Source organism: Grampus griseus, assembly GCF_964374135.1.
Source record: "Grampus griseus genome assembly, chromosome: 7".
Taxonomy (NCBI): domain Eukaryota; kingdom Metazoa; phylum Chordata; class Mammalia; order Artiodactyla; family Delphinidae; genus Grampus; species Grampus griseus.
In genome coordinates, this window is record NC_139001.1 from 57,884,593 (window position 1) to 57,893,583 (window position 8,991).

Here is an 8,991-nt window from a genome sequence, read left to right on the forward strand (position 1 = left end):
GATCATTATGGCGCTGACACACGTTTTAATTTGTTGTCAGACCTCTATAACAAAAAGAGAAGGTAAAACTCCATAACTATCCAAGCACATCTATACTCTTTTCACTGAACTGCAGAATACTAAATAATTCTGTCAGTTGTTCAGTAACATTCAAGCTCCCTCCTTCTAATCTGTAATTAGCTAAGTGGTCCCAAGACCAAATTACATAGTACTTAAGAGCATGATGAAGATGAGATCGTAGACAGGATCACAGGTGATTGTTGCACTTGGCGAATTTACCCCGCGGGTCACAGCCTTTCACTAAAGAAACCCGCTCATGCATTTATGACTTTATAGGTTTTTGGACTAAACTAGAGTATGCTTCGATAAGTCTCACGGGCGGAATCCTCATAGGATATTCCACTGAGGTATCAGAAACCTTTACTAAATTCTCTGTGATCCTTGCCAGATTTTTACCGAAAAGGATTCAGAAGGCCTTGCTCGTTTTGGAAAAAGGGCTGACCCCAAGATCAGTAGCTCTTTGATATTTGGCTACTTTTTAGCCAAAGGGGTGCGCAAGTCTTTGTTAGAATTATGCATTAGTGGTTAGGGGACCACTAACACCATTGTCCTAAAGGACAAGGGAGGGGAGAGGAGAGAGTTGATTTAAAAACCCCAACAACATTTTGAAATTTCTTGTATTGTCTGCTTTAGGATATTCTGAGAGCTCTGACAAGCTTTTCTCTTTGGCAGTTTTGTTTTTTTTTTTTTTTTTTTTTTTTTTGCAGTACACGGGCCTCTCACTGTTGTGGCCTCTCCCATTGCGGAGCACAGGCTCCAGACGCGCAGGCTCAGCGGCCATGGCTCACGGGCCCAGCTGCTCTGCAGCATGTGGGATCTTCCCGGACCGGGGCACGAACCCACGTCCCCTGCATTGGCAGGCGGACTCTCAACCACTGCACCACCAGGGAAGCCCTTTTGGCAGTTTTTTAGGTGAAAGTGTCATTGCTCATTGTTTTCCACTGTGTAATGAATGCAATAACTATCCAACTCCACATGACGTTTGAAAGGCTACATACAGTTGCTGATTTGACTGCATTTCTTGCACTAATGCAGTTAATTTCATTGAAAGACAACACAAAAATTCCATTGTGAAAGATGCTTGAGAAGTGAAAGATGCTTGAGAAGTGAAAAATAAGGTTTAAGTAACCTCTTTCCACTGCAATCATTACTTTGAAGAAAATCATTAAAAAACCAACATTAAAAAATTAAAATTACCTGTGTCTCTGCTGAGATAGATATGATAAAATACTATAATGTTAGTGCAAGTTTTTTTCTGGAGCTCCTTATTAATTTTACTTTTGATAATTCCTGTCACTATGTCAACAGTGGAACATTCCTGGTCCAAATTAAAACTAATTAAAAGTTATTTAGGGAACACAAGTGAACAACAATGTTTAACAGTTTGCACCTCTCAGAATAGAAACGCAGGCAGCTGACAAAAGGAAATTGAAAAATATGCATGGTTTTGACTCTTCCAGACGACAGCAAAGACTGAAGTTTGCTTATGTAACCGATACAAACCCAGAATCCTACACGGTCCAGTCTTGGACCCAGCCCTGCAGGAAAATATAATTAAAACAATTCAAATCTTTTCTGTCTCTTGAGAAACTGCCAAAGGTAGAAGTGTACTTTAAATCTCCTGCAAAGTTCCTTAACAATACCGTTTGGACTCCTCTCTGACTAGCACTCTCTCCTTCTCTCTCTCCCTTCCCAGCTCCAGAGACCCCGCCAGAGGCTTTTCTCTCTCCACCCCCCTCTTTCTGTGCCCCAGTTTTTCACTTGTCATTCAACTTGGCCTCACAGGCTTCTTTAGTTTTCCTTCAGACTGCTATTACCCAGACTCTGGGTGACAAAGAAAATTTCAAAACACACCCTTTGTTACAGGCAGAGAGTGGGAGCGGGACACATTTGATTTTGCATGAGATTCATTTTCCTTCATTTGTGTTTGTCCCAGAGAACGTGAGAAGCCAGTTGCAGAAGGATTTTGTCATCAAAGCATTTCCTGAATTAATCAAGTGGTTAGACTCTGGCGCTGCAAGGGCCAAGGCCTTGCTGCAGTTCCTGTGAACTTTGCTTTGTCTTATAGCCACAGTGCACATTTCTGCCATGAGTCACGTGTCAGAATGCACGCTGGGATCAACATATCCTGTGAGGCTCAGAACTTCTGCTTATATTTTATGTAAGTACATAAAATATTATGTAAGCTTTCCTTTTAGAAGGAGAATATATACACACACACACGCACACCCATATGTATATAATTTTTTTCTTTTAAGTCCAAGTGCAGTTGCTCTAGATGAAGCAAAGGTGAGACGCCAAGAAGCTCCACCGCTAGGCCACATCTCCCCTCTGAGGGGCCTCTGGGAGCACAGTTTGGACCATGAGTGTAATGGCCAGAGCACCATATATGGAATTAGAAATACCTCTGCTACTTAGACCTAAGTGGGCTTGGACACACTAACATACACCCACCCCTCTGGGTGGCTGTGAGAGTGAAATGGTAGACGGCTGGATCTCGGCAAATGGTGATTTCCTCCCTATCATTAGTTTCAAGGGGACAAAGCAGAGAGAGTAAAGGTGGATGGGGGCAAATCCATCCCAGCCTCTGGAATAAAACAGCACCAAGATAGGGTGGACCCATGGCGAGCGGGCAGCAACCTGTTTTGTACGTCATAAGAAGCATTTCTGTAACCCAATGATTACAGATCCAGTCATTCCTACAAAACTGTCAGCCTGAACTGCCGGGCACTGAGCTTGGCCGACAAAAAACTGAATTAAAAGAAACTGACCATTTCAGGCAGACTGAGACAATGACAGAGGCGGGTCAGTTGGTGTGAACTGGATAAAATCTCAGAGCCAGAAGAAGTCCAGGTTTTCAAATGAGTTTCATTTAGCTCTTGAGCTGTCCAGTAAGGATTCCTGGGAGCTGTGAACTATAAAATAGACTCTGTCGGGGGCGCTGAGAGCTGACCCCTCTTTCCCAACTCTCCCGAGGGGAGACCACCGCTCCGGGGTCCCCAGGAACACATCTGAGCCTCCTGCCTTCAGGTTTCCGGGTGGACGGCACCCCGACAGGCCCTGGGGACCGCGGGCGGTGCTCCAGGCAGGAGAGCCGCCCCACTGTCACTTCAATGACCCACTGTTGCCACCTGCTGGCCGCTGGAAGGAAGAGCTCAGCGCTGGGAACAGGAGGGTTCGGCTAAGGGGTAGCCAGGCTCCTGGGATAGGCACCAAAATACAGACACAGACTGAGGGTTTTCTCCAAAGAAGTGACCTTGGGAGGATCCACAACTATTCCATCCACTAAGCCACACAAGAAGGTGGACTTTTGTAAAAGCAGTACCCTTCATTCGTGCATTATTAGTCAATTACAAACACTTTTGTAGCTATGTACCAGGTACACTGAGAGGCACTGGAGCAATTGATTGCCATCCCTCATTCTACCTCCAAATGACATGATCAGTGTGATCTTCTCCCCTATGCATTGAACTAAGCTTTACATTTATTCATTCCAACACCAATAATTATTAACCAAATGCCTACCATGGGACGGGCTCTGGGCCAAAAGCTGAGGATACAGCAGTGAGCAAAATCAGGCGCTGTCTCTGCACTCGCTGGTCGGCAGTCTAGTGGGAGAGACAGACATAAATCAGGTCATCACACAGATAAATGTAACAGTACACAACTGTGATAGGTATAACAGAAAAATACAATTGTGATAAGGGCAGAGCTGAATGGCTTTGATCAATTCTAAAACAGGGATTTGGGCTATTTGATATGCATTAAAATCATTTAAAATCTTTTCATTCTTTGACCCAGTACTTCCACTTGTAGGAGCTTATCCTAAGGCAACAATCAGAAAATTACCTGGTTTATAAGGATGTCCACTGCATGACTGCCTGTAACAGCAAAATAAATAAAGGAAATCATCCAAAAGTCCAGTGATAAGGGGTTGGTTAAACAAATTATCATACACTCAAAAACTAGAATATTCTACAGCCATTAAAAATGAAAATGTAGAGACATTATTTTACTGGGAGCCTATTATATACTCTGTAAGTTATGGAAAAGCATGTATAGTAAATCTCATTTTTGAAAACATTTATATGGGTGTTTTCTTCCAGCTCCCTACTACACAATTTTTTTTTTCTTGTTACTGTTGGGTCATCATGATCATCATGTAAATATGCTGTTATTTTTCCCTTCCCCAAAAAGGGCACAAAACAAAAAAACTTCTATTGATGACTTCTCTCAGCAGCTACAACCTCATTTCCTTGTTATGCTCTGCAGTAAAGCCCCTCTAATTCCTCCCCTCTTAAACCTACTCCAGTCAGGTTTTGTACATGTCAAGGCCACAGTGGCCGCCATATTCCTAAGCCCTGTGGTCATTTCCGTCCTCGTCTCATGGGCTCCATCAGCAGCATTTAACACAGAGGGCCACACCTTCTTCCTTGCAGAGCCCTTCGCCTGGCTTTCAGAACCCCATCCTCTCTTGAATCTCCTCCTGCCTCAGTGTTTCCTCCTTCTCAGTTTTTGCTGCATCCTCCTCTTCTTCCCAACTTTTTTTTTTCAATTGAGGTATAGTTAATTTACAGCATTACGTAAGTTTCAAGTGTACAACATAGTGATTCACCATTTTGAAAAGTTATACGCCATTTATAGTTATTATAAAATACTGGCTATATTCCATTTGCTGTAGCTCATTTCCTTTACACACAGTAGTTTGCACCTCTCAATCCCCTACCCCTATCTTACCCTCTCCCTTCCCTCGCCCCACTGGTAACCACTAGTGTGTTCTCTGTATCTGCTTCTTTTTTGTCATATTCATTAGTTTGTTGTAATTTTTAGATTCCACCTATAAGTGATATCATACAGTATTTGTCTTTCTCTGTCTGACTTATTTCACTAAGCATGGTATCCTCCAAGTCCATCCATGCTGCTGCAAATGGCAAATTTCCTTCTTTTTTATGGCTGTGTAGTATTCCATTGTATATACATATACCACATCTTCTTTATCCGTTCATCTGTTGGTGGTCACTTATGTTGCTCCATATCTCGGCTGTTGTAAATAATGCTGCTGTGAACATTGGGGTGCCTGTATCTTTTCAAATTAGTGTTTTCATTCTCTTTGCATATGTACCCAGGAATGGAATCACTGAATCATATGGCAACTCTATTTTTAGTTTTTTGAGGAACCTCCATACTGTTATCCACAGTGGCTACACCAATTTACATTCCCCTCAACAGTGCACGAGGGTTCCCTTTTCTTCACAACCTTACCAACATTTGTTATTTGTGGTCTTTTTGATGATAGCCATTCTGACAGGTGTGAGGTGATAGCTCATTGTGGTTTTGATGTTAGTTCTCTTCTCTGTCTATACTCATTCCTTTGATCTTATCCAGTCGTGGTTTTAAGCACCATTTACCCTAGTCTAGACCTCTCCCCTGAACTCCTGACTCCTAAATCCAACTATTGGCTCAGATTTCTAATAGACACCTCAAACTAACAGAACTCATGATTTTCCTCCCTTTTAATCTGCTCCATCCACAGCCTTCCTTAATTCACTTGTTGGCACATAAAACCTTCTTAATGTTCAGGTCAAAACCCTGCAAATCATCTTTAATCATCATCCTCTATTTTTTTTTTTTTTTTTGCATCCAGCTCCAATCCTTCAGGAAATCCCGTTAGCCCAAGTGTCAGAATATAGTTCCCAGATTCAACTACTTCTCAGGGCCCTCACTGCATCCACCCTGGTCCCATCCACCACCATCCACCTCCTGGATTACTGTGTAGCTCCTAACTTGTCTCCCCTACAGCTCTTGTCACCACAGGAGCCAGAGTTGCCCTTTTACAACATGTGTCAGATCATGTCACTCCCACTCAAAACCATGCAGGGGCTCCGCATCTCACACAGAGTAAAAGTCTACAAGGTGTGCTGAGGCTCCTCCGCCCCCAGGCTCCTCTCTGACTTCATCCTCTGGCCGTCTCCCCATCGCTCACTCTGCTCCTGCCGGGCTGGCTCCTTTGCTCTGTCTTCAGCACACCAGGCCCATTCCCCCTGGGGACCTCTACTGGTGCTGCCCAGAATGCTCATACCACAGATGTCTGCGCCTCCTTCAGGTTTTTGCTCAAATGCCTCATCCTCATTGAAGTGTACCCTCAACCTACCACATTTACAATTGCGACCCCCTCTCCAGCTGTCCCGATCCCCCTTACCCTGCTCTACTTTTTGCATAGCATTTTGACCTGTTAAGATACTAAACAATTCACTTATTGTCTGTATATATATTTATTTTTTAATTGGAGTATAGTTCTATATATTTTTTTATTGATAATCTCCGCCAACTAGAATGCATTTTTCCTGAGGAACAGAAATCTTCATTTTATTTACTGATGTATTCCAAATGCCTAGAACTGTGCCTGGCACATAGCAATGCCCAATGACAAATTTTTTTTTGCGGTACACGGGCCTCTCACTGTTGTGGCCTCTCCCGTTGTGGAGCACAGGCTCCAGACGCGCAGGCTCAGCGGCCATGGCTCACGAGCCCAGCCGCTCCGCGGCATGTGGGATCTTCCCGGACCGGGGCACGAACCCGTGTCCCCTGCATCGGCAGGCGGACTCTCAACCACTGCGCCACCAGGGAAGCCCCGACAAAATTTTTAATAAATGAAGGCATGGGCGGAATCCTTTCACAATGTATATGGATGTCAAATCATCACATTGTACACGTTAAATATCTTACGATTTTGTCAATTATACCTCAATAAAACTGCAAAAAAATTAATCTTTTCCTGAAAATATCATTTCCCTAGCATAAAAACCTAAAAATTAAAGGAAATCTTTTGACTTCAAGTAACATAAAGTAGGGTTTGGGGTCAGTGAAAATAAATACACAAATACATAAAACATACATAAATGCATAGAAAGAGTCTGAATGTATATAAAATAACCCATTAACCATAGATATTTCTGGTAGAAGGATCATGGATAAAAATTTTTCTTTTTGTTCATCTGTTTTCCAATTTTTCTATAATAAAATTGAATTACTTTAATAATAAAGTTTCCAATGAAAAAATAGGTTTACTCCTGTGGATGATAGCAGTTTTAATATTTTTTTTTTAGTCTGCAGTTTGCCCACAGAAGAAAATAGGTAAGATGGTGGAGACGTGGGAAAGGCACCCACTCACGTCATCGTGAAGACCCCCTGCCCAGACAGTGCAAGAAATTCTGTCTCAATTTGCGTTTCCCCAGAAGCAGACTCAGCAAGGGGTTATCAGAGAGGTGGCAGGGTGGGGACACTGAGACAGACAAGAGACAGAAACGAATAAAGACAAGGCTGTCAGGCCACGTCCACTAGGGGCAACCAAGACTCCATCCCATGGACGAACCCAGTGCAGAGAGTGCCTCAGTTATCCCATCCTAGGCGGGAATTTATCCTCCGACAGTGGTTGAGGGCTGTTTTGCGGGGCATTAATTCCCTTGCACTTCTGTCGTGTCCCCTGTCCTACAGCCAGGAAAAAAAAAAAAAAACTCTCAGGTAGAGGGTTGCAGGTGTGGGCAGTCAGTAGATTTCTCCAAGTCGAGGTGAAAGCCAAGGGAACGTGGCTGGGCGCTGAGAGGGTCTGCAACAATTCCTTGGTTAAGTCTCTGATTTTGCTCTCTGGGCAGAGCTCCCTTGTCCATTGCCCTCCGTGGCTCTTGGATGTGCCTCCTGCCGGGGTTCTTCCTGGTCCGTTAACTCCAAGGCCGCATGTGAGGTGAGCAGTGTGGACAGTGCCCTCCTGCAGAGACTGTAGCTTGCTTTCCCCCAGTGCGTCTCTGGGCACCCAAGGACTGATTCACGGCTTGGGCAACCAAAATTTTTGTAGTCTGAGTTCAAGAACTCTTTGGCCCCCTCCCCGTGTCCTCAAGTCCATTCTCTACATCTGCATCTTTATTCCTGTCCTGCCCCTAGGTTCATCAGAACCTTTTTTTTTTCGATTCCATATATATGTGTTAGCATACGGTTTTTGTTTTTCTCTTTCTGACTTACTTCACTCTGTATGACAGACTCTAGACGAAGTGAGAGAGTGGCATGGACATATATATACTACCAAATGTAAAACAGATAGCTAGTGGGAAGCAGCTGCATAGCACAGGGAGATCAGCTCAGTGCTTTGTGACCACCTAGAGGGGTGGGATAGGGAGGGTGGGAGGGAGACGCAAGAAGGAGGGGATATGGGGATTATGTATACATATAGCTGATGCACTTTGTTATACAGCAGAAACTAACACAATATTGTAAAGCAATTATACTCCAATAAAGATGTTAAAAAAAAAACTCTTAAAAAAAACCCAGAATTCTTTGGCCATACAATTCCCTCAAATATTTAGTAAGCTTCTGAAATCCTTCTTTGCAGTCATTTGCACGTGACAGTATGCACACCTAGGGTTCTTTACCAGACACAATTCTCAAGCCTGATTTACCTCTTTGCACCCTAACCCCTAGACTTCTCTCCTCCAACTTAATGGAAACCATCTTGAAGCCCGCTGGGAAAGAAATTGGCCTGAGCGTGAAGAGAGCAACCTTAAACGATTTTTGCTACAGTGGTGAGACCAGGTATTGAGAAGTCCTAACGGGCTTTTGCTGCTCAGAGCCTTTTTTTTTTTCTCTATGTGATCACTTACTCTTAGGGCTCAAAGCGGAAGGCTCCAGATTTCTGGACTCATCCTATCCCTTTCATTTCTGTTCTTGAACCAGCCAATAGTTTCCTGAGCTTGACTCTTCCTTGTACAGACTCCCTAAGCAAAGCCAATAAGAACAGGGAATTCCCTGGAGGTCCAGTGGCTAGGACTCTACCGTTCCACTGCAGGGGCCATGGGTTCGATTCCTGGTCAGGGAACTAAGATCCTGCAAGCCACACTGTGTGGCCAAAAAACAAAACAAGCAAACAAACAAAAAAACCAA